The following is a 12,210-nucleotide window of genomic DNA, read 5'->3' on the forward strand; positions in this document are numbered from 1 at the left end:
ATCGAGGTTCCTCTGCACGTTATTCCTGATAATTGCCTCTGATTTTAGCACATTTTAAAAATGTTAACTGTTTTGTGGCCTTAAACATGTTTTACTTTATTGCTGTCCACAGTATTCAGCTGTAAAGAATACTCTTAACATTTGTGTAGTTGAGAGTTCTAGGATTCCTAGCTCTGTGCATTGTCATGACTGTTAGCTCATGAGTTGGGAGTGTAGAAAAGGAACAGAAAAGGCTGACTATATCGATTTTTATCCCGCAGCATGCCTTGAGCGTATCAATCAGCCAGCAGTGTTGCTGACCTGGTGGAACTTGCAGCACAGATTGATAATTTACTACAAAACAGTCTTTTGTTTTACTGAATGACGTTTGGAGAAAAAAGAACCATCATGCGTTCGTGGGTTGGGAAGAATATAGTTTTTTAAAAAATGCACAAAATGAAAGCATTCTTTTGTGACCAACATTTTGTCAACAAATTACTCTGTTTCAGTGATGGACAACCTGGGAACGTTTGGAGAGGTCTGTCAATGATTAAATGCTCAGAGTACATTCCAGTAGTTTCAAGCAGAAAATTATTCCTGTTTATCAGTGGCAAACATTGTGAAAATAGTAACGCAACATGAAAATGGACGTTGTTAGATGTTTGAGTTATCAAATTGTGATTAAGACTGTTGATGAATTATGCAGTCTTTCATTTATGACTTATACATAAGAATGGCACTGGGCACCACACTTTAACGAAGAAAATCGGGGACTGAGAAGGTGTAGAAATAATTTATGAAATTTATACCAGAAATTGAAGATTTTAGTTGTATGTTGTGCTTGAAAAACTAAGGTTGTTCTCCTTAGAATAGTGAAGACTTGAGAGATCATGGATATCTTTGATTGTGTAAGTGACACACAGAAGAGGCTGTAACAGAGGACCAAAATTTGGTAATTGGAAAAATAACCATGAGGTGACATCTTAAAACAAATTTGAGCAGTGAATTGAAATGAGCTAATTAAAAGGATTTCAGAACCAGATTCAGTGAAACTCATCAAAAAGGAATTGGATAAAAATTTGAAGAGGAAATAATTTTAGGACTTTGAGAAAGAGCAGGGGAGTGGGAATATAATATAGATACAGGCATGATTGCCTTCTGTGCAATATCATGCTCTGATTCAGTGCAGTTTAGAGAATTAATCTCTTATCAACCTTGAATCCGTCTTCTGAAGGCATCAGTACTGGGGAAGTAATTAAACCTGTAGGTAATTTGTACTTTTTGAGAAGTAAAAGAGAGCTTAACAAAATCAAAAGTTATTTTACTAAAAGCAAAACTCTGTGAATTTTGAGATCTGGATATCCTCTGCTTTTGATAAGTTGGTAATTGTAGATCACCATCACGTGAGTCGTTAAGTTGTATGTTACATAATCTAGACAGATCCTTTAGGTTCATTCTGAGAGAACACAATATGTTTGGAATTGGAGTTTCTGTTTCAGTGAGACAATGAACCAAGTCCATATCTTCTGAAATTACATAGATGCATATACTGTGATACAGTTTGATAAAGGCTGGAGCAAGGACTGCAAATCCTGGAGATCAGAGTCGAGTATGTGGTGCTGGAAAGCACAGCAGGTCAGCAGCATCCAAGGAGCTGAAAAATCCACGTTTTGGGCAAAAGCACTTCATCAGGTAGAGCTTTTGCCCGAAACTTCGATTCTCTATAGTTTGAGCATCCAAACATAACACTTGTCTGAGCTGAAACCTTCATGTTTAGATAATTAATGACCTTCAAAGAAAGGAGACAAAGATGAACTGGGTATATTTAGTCATAGAGTCATAGAGATGTACAGCATGGAAACAGACCCTTCGGTCCAACCCGTCCATGCCGACCAGACATCCCAACCCAATCTAGTCCCACCTGCCAGCACCCGGCCCATATCCCTGCAAACCCTCCCTATTCATATACCCATCCAAATGCCTCCTCAAATGTTGCAATTGTACCAGCCTCCACCACTTCCTCTGTCAGCTCATTCCATACACGTACCACCCTCTGTGTGAAAAAGTTGCCATGTAGGTCTCTTTTATATCTTTCCCCTCTCACCCTAAACCTATGCCCTGTAGTTCTGGACTTCCCCACCCCAGGGAAAGACTTTGTCTATTTGTCCTATCTATGCCCACCATGATATTGTAAACCTCTATAAGGTTTGTTCAGCCTCTCCCTATAGCTCAAACCGCCCAACCCTGGCACCATCCTTGTAAATCTTTTCTGAACCCTTTCACGTTTTACAACTCCTTTCCAATAGGAAGGAGACCAGAATTGCACACAATATTCCAACAGTGGCCTAACCAATGTCCTGTACAGCCGCAATATGACCTCCCAACTCCTGTACTCAATACTCTGACCAATAAAAGAAAGCCTACCAAACGCTGCCTTCACTATCCTATCTACCTGTGACTCCACTTTCAAAAGCTGTGAACCTGCACTCCAAGGTCTCTTTGCTCAGCAACACTCCCTAGGGCCTTATCATTAAGTGTATAAGTCCTGCTAACATTTGCTTTCCCAAAATGCAGCACCTCGCATTTGTCGGAATTAAACTCCATTTGCCACTCCTCAGCCCATTGGCCCATCTGGTCAAGATCCTGTTGTAATCTGAGGTAACGTTCTTCACTATCCACTACACCTCCGATTTTGGTCTTATCTGCAAACTTACTAACTGTACCTCTTATGCTCACATCCAAATCATTTATGTAAATGACAAAAAGTAGTGGATCCAGCACTGAACCTTGTGGGACTCCACTGGTCACAGGCCTCAGTCTGAAAAACAACCCTCCATTACCACCCTCTGTCTTCTACCTTTGAGCCAGTTCTGTATCCAAATGGCTAGTTCTCCCTGTATTCTGAGAGAAGATTTGTAGCTCGGCTGCTCGTTGTTGTGGTTCTGTTTGCCGAGCTGGGAATTTGTGTTGCAGACGTTTCGTCCCCTGTCTAGGTGACATCCTCGGTGCTTAGGAGCCTCCTGTGAAGTGCTTCTGTGATCTTTCCTCCGGCATTTGTAGTGGTTTGTATCTGCTGTTTCCGGTTGTCAGTTCCAGCTGTCCGCGCAGTGGTCGGTATATTGGGTCCAGGTCGATGTGCTTATTGATTGAATCTGTGGATGAGTGCCATGCCTGTAGGAATTCCCTGGCTGTTCTCTGTTTGGCTTGTCCTATAATAGTAGTGTCCCAGTCGAATTCATGTTGCTTGTCATCGGAGTGTGTGGCTACTAAGGATAGCTGGTCGTGTCATTTCGTGGCTAGTTGGTGTTCGTGGATGCGGATCATTAGCTGTCTTCCTGTTTGTCCTTTGTAGTGTTTTGTGCAGTCCTTGCATGGGATTTTGTACACTACATTGGTTTTGCTCATACTGGGTATTGGCTCCTTCGTCTGGTGAGTTGTTGCCGGAGAGTGGCTGTTGGTTTGTGTGATGTTATGAGTCCTAGTGGTCGCAGTAGTCTGGCTGTCAGTTCGGAAATGCTCTTGATGTATGTTAGTGTGGCCAGTCCTTTGGGTTGCTGCATGTCGTCATTCCATTGTCTTCCCCTAGGGCATCTGTTGATGAAATTGCGCAGGTATCCGTTTTTGGTGAATACATTGTATAGGTGTTCTTCCTCTTTTTGCAGTTCTGATGTGCTGCAGTGTGTTGTGGCCCTTTTTAATAGTGTCTTGATGCAACATTTTTGTGTTGGGGTGGTTGCTTTCGTAGTTCAGGACTTGGTCTGTTGTATGTGGCTTTCCTGTATACCTTTGTGGTGAATTCTCCGTTTGGTGTTCTCTGTACCATCACGTCTAGGAATGGGAGTTGGTTGTCCTTTTCTTCCTCTCTCGTGAATCGGATTCCTGTGAGTGTGGCGTTGATGATCCAGTGTGTGTTCTCTATTTCTGTGTTTTTAATGATTACAAAGGTGTCATCCACATGTCTGACCCAGAGTTTGGGTTGAATTTGCAGTAAGACTGTTTGTTCTAATCTTTACATTACAGCTTCTGCTATGAGTCCAGAGATGGGTGAGCCCATGGGTGTGCCGTTGATTTGTTCGTATATTTGGTTGTTGAATGTGAAGTGTGTTATGAGGCGCAGGTCCAGTAGTTTGAGTATGCTGTCTTTGTTGATAGGTTCAATGTCCTGTTGTCCGTTCTGTATGTCCAGCAGGTTGGCTATTGTTTCTTTGGCTAGAGTTTTGATGATAGAGGTGAACAGTGCCGTTACATCGAATGAGACCATGGTTTCTTCCTTGTCTATGTGTATATTTCTGATAATGTCCAAGAATTCCTGTGTTGATTGTATAGAGTGTCTGGATCCGCTGATCAGGTGTTTCAGTTTCTGCTGTAGTTCTTTAGCCAGTTTGTGTGGTGGTGTCCCTGGTAGTGATACTGTGGGTCTGAGTGGGATGTCTGGTTTGTGCACTTTAGGTAGTCCATAGAATCTGGGCGTGGTGTTGCTTTCAGGTTTCATTCTTTGTAGGTCAAACCTGGTTATCTGTCCGTTTTTTTTATATAGTTTCCTCCATGTATTGTTTATCCTGTTGGTGAGCTGTGGGGTGGGGTCAAAATCCCTCTTTTGGTAGGTGTTGGTATCTGCAAGTAGTTGTTGTGCTTTTTGGATGTAGTCTGCTTTGTTCAGGATGACCGTCATTCTGCCTTTGTCTGCTGGTAGTATAATTATGTTCTTTTCGCTTCCCTCTCCTTGGTGTTGAGGTTATGTGTTTTGTCTTTTCCTTATTATCAGAGGTATGATACTTTGTCTCACTGTTTGTTGTGTCTCTTCTGTCAGTCCATTGTTCCTGAGTGTGCATTCTAGTGCTGCTAGGAAGTCTGTTGTCTTGGCGTCCCTGTGGTTGTAGTTGAGTCCCTTGGCCAGTATTGTTCTTTCCGTGTCTGTGAGCTGTCTATGGGAGAGGTTTCTAACCCAGGTGTGTGTTGTGGTGTCCTCTCTGTTATGTATTAGTTTGGCCATTTTTTTCTTTTAGTGTTTTTTTTTGCGGTGTGTGGTCCTGTTCTGTCCTATGGTGACGGCCTGTTCTATGGTCCAGGTCCATTCCTGATTGGTGGTTTTTGAAATTAACGATTTTTGACACGCAATTTCTTGTCTGTTTTTGTGAAGTCTGTTGTGAGTGTCTGTAATCATTACCTGGATCATCCTGAATCCGTTCTGTCTGGCTGTGTCCCTGGCTTGTGGGTTGTTGACTGGTGGTCTGTATCTGACACACGGTGGAAGGATTCGATTCTTTCGGCATTCATGCAGGAACCGGAGTTGTTCGTATGTGGCGCTTAGGCGGTTGGCACAGGATTCCCATTCCGATTTGCATCAAGACACTATTCAAAAGGGCCACAACACACTGCAGTACACCAGAACTGCAAAAAGAGGGAGAAGAACACCTATACAATGTATTCACCAAAAACGGATACCCGTGCAATTTCATCAACAGATGCCTAAGGGAAAGACAACGGAATGAGGATATGCCGCAACCCAAAGGACTAGCCGCACTACCATACATCAGGAGCATTTCCGAACTGACAGCCAGACTACTATGGCCACTAGGACTCATAACAGCACACAAACCAACAGCCACTCTCCGGCAACAACTCACCAGAACGAAGGACCCATCATGAAAAAAACCAATGTAGTGTACAAAATCCCATGCAAGGACTGCACAAAACACTACATAGGACAAACAGGAAGACAGCTAATGATCCGCATCCGTGAACACCAACTAGCCACGAAATGACACGACCAGCTATCCTTAGTAGCCACACGCAGATGACAAGCAACATGAATTTGACTGGGACAACACTACTATTATAGGACAAGCCAAACAGAGAACAGCCAGGGAATTCCTAGAGGCATGGCACTCATCCACAGATTCAATCAATAAGCACATCGACCTGGACCCAATATACCGACCACTGCAGCGGACAGCTGGAACTGACACCCGGAAACGGCAGATACAAACCACTACAAATGCCGGAGGAAAGATCACAGAAGAACTTCACAGGCGGCTCCCAAGCACTGAGGATGTCACCTAGACAGGGGACGAAACATCTGCAACACACATTCCCAGCTCGACGAACAGAACCACAACAGACCTTACCTTGCTAACCACTCTCCCATGGAGAACCTTGCTGAACGCCTGACTGAAGTCCATATAGATCACATCTACCGCTCTGCCCTCATCAATCATCTTTGTTACTTCAAAAAACTCAATCAAGTTTGTGAGACATGATTTCCCACGCACAAAGGCATGTTGACTATCCCTAATCAGCCCTTACCTTTCCAGATACATGTACATCCTGTCCCTCGGGATTCCCTCCAACAACTTGCCCACCACCAATGTCAGGCTCACCGATCTATAGTTCCCTGGCTTGTCTTTACCGCCCTTCTTAAACCATGGCACCACGTTAGTCAACCTCCAGTCTTCTGGCACCTCATCTGTGACTATTGATGATACAAATATCTCAGCAAGAGGCTAAGCAATCACATTTCTAGCTTCCCACTGAGTTCTAGAGTACACCTGTTCAGGTCCTGGGGATTTATCCACTTTTATGCGTTTCAAGACATCCAACACTTCCTCCTCTGTAATATGGACATTTTGCAGGGTGTCACCATCTATCTCCCCACATTCCATATCTTCCATATCCTTTTCCACAGTAAATACTGATGCAAAATGGTCGTTTAGTATCTTCCTCCATTTTCTGCGGCTCCACACAAACGCCGCCTTGCTGATCTTTGAGGGACCCTATTCTTTACCTAGTTACCTTTTATCCTTAACGTATTTGTAAAAACTCTTTGGATTCTCCTTAATTCTATTTGCCAAAGCTATTTCATGTCCCCTTTTTACCCTCCTGATTTCCCTCCTAAGTATATTACTGCCTTTTTACTCTTCTAAGGATTCACCTGGATCTATCCTGTCTGTACCTTACATATGCTTCCTCCTTTTTCTTAACCAAGCCCTCCATTTCTTTAGTCATCCAGCATTCCCTAAACCTTACCAGCCTTTCCTTTCACCCCAACAGGAATATACTTTCTCTGGATTCTCATTATCTCATTTTTGAAGGTTTCCCATTTTCCAGCTGTCCCTTTGCCTGCAAACAACTGCCCCCAATCAGCTTTTGAAAGTAGTTCTTAAGAATTATTTATGAATCAATTGTTGTTTCTGACATCAGCAATGACGTCTTTCAGAATAGTAAGTTTCTTAGGATTGTAGAAGCATTTTGAAAATTGCTTTCTCTTCTGCTGTAGTTACATTTTTGCGAGGAAATCTTTTGTAGCTGGTTATCATCTTCCATACTGAATCCTGGCAGCAATTTTTCATGTGCAAGCCTTTATGCTAAGTGACAGAATACTGCTCAGCCATGAGCAATCATTTCAGATTAACTGGATCCTGTCAATGTTTGAACTTCATATCTGCACACTTCCAGCACAAGTTACTGGACTCTAGGTTGAAATTAAAACCTTGGCTGTTCTCTTTTTCTCTCCTTCCATCTGGGAACAATCTAACCAATTGTATGGCTGTCACTCCCCAGCTAAGATCATCACAGACCATAGGTAGAATATTGGAAAATCCTCCTCTATGACACTAATTAGCACAAAAGATGTTCAGCCTGAAATTACTTTGCTATGTGAGAAGCTTTTATAATATTTTTAAAGTATAAATAGAAACTAGCATTTGTTCAACCATATACAAAATCTAAATGTGTCCTGAATTTAAATTATGGTGGAACTCAATATGGTGTGAACATTTAGTGAATTATTATCTGTCCCTTGTTCTCTCGAACCTAGGTGGCCACTGTGGCATAAATCTGGTATCATGATTAAGAAGGAAACAACTAATGTTAGAAGTCTGCATCAAAAAAATCTAGAGTAGGCTTGTGCAAAGCATCAGGTAACATCATTCACCTGTTGTTATTCTGTTTGAGATCCTGCAGTAGTCTTTTTTTTGTACCTGGTGACCAGGCTGTAATTTTAACATAATTTAGAAAGTTAACACGTACTTAGCTACTTGAAGATACTTGTAGGAATTACCCGTTATCTTAAAAGTTTTCATAGTGGACCCATATCACCCAAACTATAACTAATAGCCTTTCTACCCTGAAAAGAAAGGGGCAGTTGCCACACAAGTTCATAAGTTGATTTTAATAAGGAAGATTAAACTTAGAAATGAAGCTTCTTAGTGCCATTATGCTTGCTTTGTGTACTTTTGTGTTCTTTTTCTTCCATCTTTTCTCTCCCTGCCATCATTAGTAGTGATTTGCCTCCTAGGTTCATTTGATCCCCGCAGTATTTCAACTCATGATCCTCGATCTGGACCTCAGCATGATCCTCGCTCCCAACCTCCTGCTCAGCAAGACCCTCGTGGGGGGTCTTACCCGAATGCACATCAACCAAATGCACCCATGGGTGAGGAATATCTAGTCCATCTGCACTATTACTCTAGGTTGGCTCACAGTGTCTGCATATGGTTGTCGTCTCACAAATGCTGTTGAAGAGTTTGATTCCAACTCTTGACAGAATCACCATGGATCTACAAACCGGGAGAATATTGACTCAGATGCCTTTAACCATCCCTTCCTGAAGCAAATAAATAACAATTCTATAGGTTTATGTTACTTAACAAGACACACACATTGAACATTTCCTCCCTTCCTCAGTGCCATTATATCATATGTTGACAGCAATGGGCAGTCAGAACGGAATAATTCATTTTATGCCCATATATGTTTTGCGTCTTTGTCTTTATTTAACTAGAAAATGACTTTACCACTGCTGGAATTTAGGGAGAATGTAGCGTATACTTCAAAATGTACCATAGAAATAACCTTTAGGTAGTCACCTCGTCAAGAGAGTAAAATAAAAAAAGTGCAAGCCCAGCATCCAAAATATGAGGAAAATCCTGTGCTAATTGCACTTTGAAGCACATAGCAAGATCTTTCATTTTTTTTTCTTGAAGTTCACTACTTGCGCACCACCCCCCTCCCCCTGCCCCATCCACAAGGTATCCATCCTCTGTCACGTGGATAATGAAAGGATTTTGTTTCCAACATTTCAGCCATTAGTATTTCAGAATTCTATTTTGGAGGACTGTTAATGACATCAGTGATGTCATAAGGCTGTACAGTAGAAGGCCCAAATTCAGGCAGGCAAGAAATACTTGTTATCTTCACTTCTGGCTGCAGCAAACCTGTTAGACCCTTTGACAAAATTCATCATCTTTATATGGCCCATCACTGTGACACTGGGTCTGTGACCTTTTAGAATGGGTCTGATGCTGTGAGCCATCCTGTAATCCCTTTAAGTGCAGTTATTTTCATTGTGAGGCTGTTTTTTTGTAGTACTAAGTTGTACTTTTTTTTTGGCCTGAACCTGTTTAATTTCAAATATTTAAGCAATTTAATTTAAACAGTTTCAGTGCATCTTCTAAATTAATGAGGTATATGCTAAGGTAGATATATTGCCATTCACTTAAAGAACTGAAGTTTTTTTTAAAAACGTTATTCTGTAGAATAGTTTGCACTTGTAGAGTTGAGTTCATTTTATTTTTAAATTCCGTGGCGTAGATACTGTAAAACATTAGTATTTGTTATCTGATAACTTTCTTGGTCTTTAAGATTTTCACAGTGAGGTCGTATTAATACGAAGTAACTTTTAGGTTTAGTTGATGTAGTTTTGAATATTCTGACTCCAAAAACAGTGGTAAGTAGAGACCTTTAGTCATGCTATTTTTTAAAAAAAAATTACTTTTGGTAAAAGAAAAGTTGCTAAAATAGTGAAAAATAAAGCTGACGCAATCCCATTCCTGAGTATGATAGATTTTGCAATTGAGGTTTGAATTTCTTAAGCTGTTCTTGATCTGTTATTAATAGCAATTAAAATTATGATATCAGTGACTTTATTCCATCTGCTATCATTGGGCATCGTATCTGTTAGGAGCCTTTTTTACCTTGTACATGAGATATGGATTTGGTGGCAATGCCCATTTCTGATAGCTTTTGAGAAGATGATAGCCTTAAATGCCTACAATCCTCTTGATGTAGGTCCTCCCACTGTATGGTTTGATAGGGAATTCCAGGAACTTGATTTAGAATCAAGATATATTTCTATGCCAGAATGGTCTTGCAGAGGACTTTTCAGGTTGCAGTGTTGGTAGACACCAGTGGCTCTTTTTATTTTTTTGTAATGCTGCAAAGGTTGCAAAATACTATCAAAACAAACTCTTTAGGTTGCTGCAAGATCTACTGTACTTGCTACGCACTGCAATGTCAGTACACTGATGATGAAAGGAGTGAAAGTTTGCAGTGGTATATTGGCAAGTGAGCTGTTTTGTCATGGACAGTGTTAAGTGTTTTGAGTGATATTGAAGTTGTAATTATTCAGGCAAGTGAAAAGTGTGTAATTACATGGCTGACTTCTGTCTTGTAGATGCAAAAAAAACTGCAGATGCTGGAATCCAAAGTAGATAAGCAGGAGGCCAGGCAGCATCACGAAGTGGAGGTGTCGACATTTTGGGTGTAATACTACTTCAAAACTGGGGGTGGATGGAAAGGAATGGCGGGAGCAGGGTGGTGAGGTGGGGCTAGGTAGAGACAGGTAGAGGGTACGTCCTGGTTGGTTGATGGGAGGGATGAATCAGTTAGGTGACTGAGAGGAATGGAAGGGAGGGGCGCTAGGAATGGAGTCGGGGGATGGGTTATTTCAAATTGGAGAACCCAATATTGAGTCCTCCGGGCTGTAGACTGCCAAAGCTGAAGATAAGGTGGTGTTCCTCCAATTTGTGGTTAGATTCGTTGAGGCAGTGGAGGAGGCCAAGGGTGGTCATGTCAGAAAGGGACTGGGAAGGGGAATTAAAATGAGTGGTGACTGGGAGATCCGATCAGTCTGTCTGGGCCTGGCTTGCTGTATTCTCCCAGCCTCTGCTTGTCTTGGCTTTTGGGCGAATCAGGTGGTGAGTTATTCTAGGCAGAATTCTCCATTTCTGACTTGCATTTGTAGCAGTAGCATTTATGTGGTTAGTCCAATTTCTAAAATCAATGGTGACTCTTTAATATGTTGATGAGGAAGTGGAATCTATGATGAAAATGCTTGTGAATGTTGTGGGGTGGTGGCGAAATATAATCATGTCTCATTTCCTGGCATTTGTGTGACAAGAATGTTACTTTCCATTCATTGGCTGAAACCTGAATGTTGACCAGATATTACTGTGGGCGAGCATTGAAGATTTTTATATCTGAGCAGTTGCAAATGGAGCAAACACCTTAATCATGATCAGAAGTTCCTAACCTTTCCCTTACTTTGGAGAGTGCAGGAACTGATGATGGTTGGATCTGGTACACTGGTGTAAGATATCAAACCTACAGCTCAGCGAGCAAACCTACACCCTAAATTGCTGTAAGATGACTGATGTCTCAATAGTCACAAGCATTGTGCTATGTATGACTCCATCAAATGAAGAGTCCCTTCCAACCCCCCCCCCCCCCCCCACCGATTCCCATTGACTTAAATTTTACGTGGGCTGCGCAATGCCACAACTGCTACTTGATGTCGAGAGTGGTCACTCACCTCACCTCTTGATTTCAACTCTTTGACAGTGTTTATATCCTGTCAGTAATGAGCTATGTAGCTGTGGTGTAACCTAAGCTGAGCATTGATAAACATGTTATTTGGAAGTGCTGCTTGTTAGATCTGTTGATAGCTTCCATAGCACTACTGATGCTTCCCAGTAGCTTGATGAGATAGTTATTGGCTGTTTGGGTTTGATCTATGTTTTGTGGACAGGATATTTCCAGGTATTTCCCACTTTGACTAGATGTGAATACTGTTGCGGTACTGACACTTTGGTTAAAGGTGTAACTAGTTATGGAACACATTCAAGATTTTCATGAAGCTCTTAAATTTTGCCATATCCAGTGTACTCCGATATTTCTTAATTTCATGTGAAGTCACTTAGAACTGGCTGAAGACTGATGTTTATGAAATTGGGGAACTAGGGAGGACACTGAAATGATCAGCCACGGAAGAGGGTTGAAAAATCTTCTACCTTTGTGTTCTGAGCTTGTTCATCATTAATGAGAGGGATGTTAAAGGAACATCTTCCTCCCATTCAATGCTTAATTATCCACCAGTGGTCATAACTAGATGTGGGTTTAATAGGTTAGATGCTAGGAAGAGATGGTGGAGTACTGGTAATATCACTTGGCTAG

At 41.6% G+C, this 12,210-nt stretch overlaps 1 protein-coding gene across 4 annotated transcripts in view; it reads left to right on the forward strand.

The window, feature by feature from the left end:
- The window catches only part of cstf2 (cleavage stimulation factor, 3' pre-RNA, subunit 2), a 68,845-nt gene that overhangs the window by 40,132 nt on the left and 16,503 nt on the right, over positions 1-12,210 (forward strand). The window lies entirely within an intron of this gene.

The sequence above is a fragment of the Hemiscyllium ocellatum genome, chromosome 11 (genome assembly GCF_020745735.1).
Source record: "Hemiscyllium ocellatum isolate sHemOce1 chromosome 11, sHemOce1.pat.X.cur, whole genome shotgun sequence".
Taxonomy (NCBI): domain Eukaryota; kingdom Metazoa; phylum Chordata; class Chondrichthyes; order Orectolobiformes; family Hemiscylliidae; genus Hemiscyllium; species Hemiscyllium ocellatum.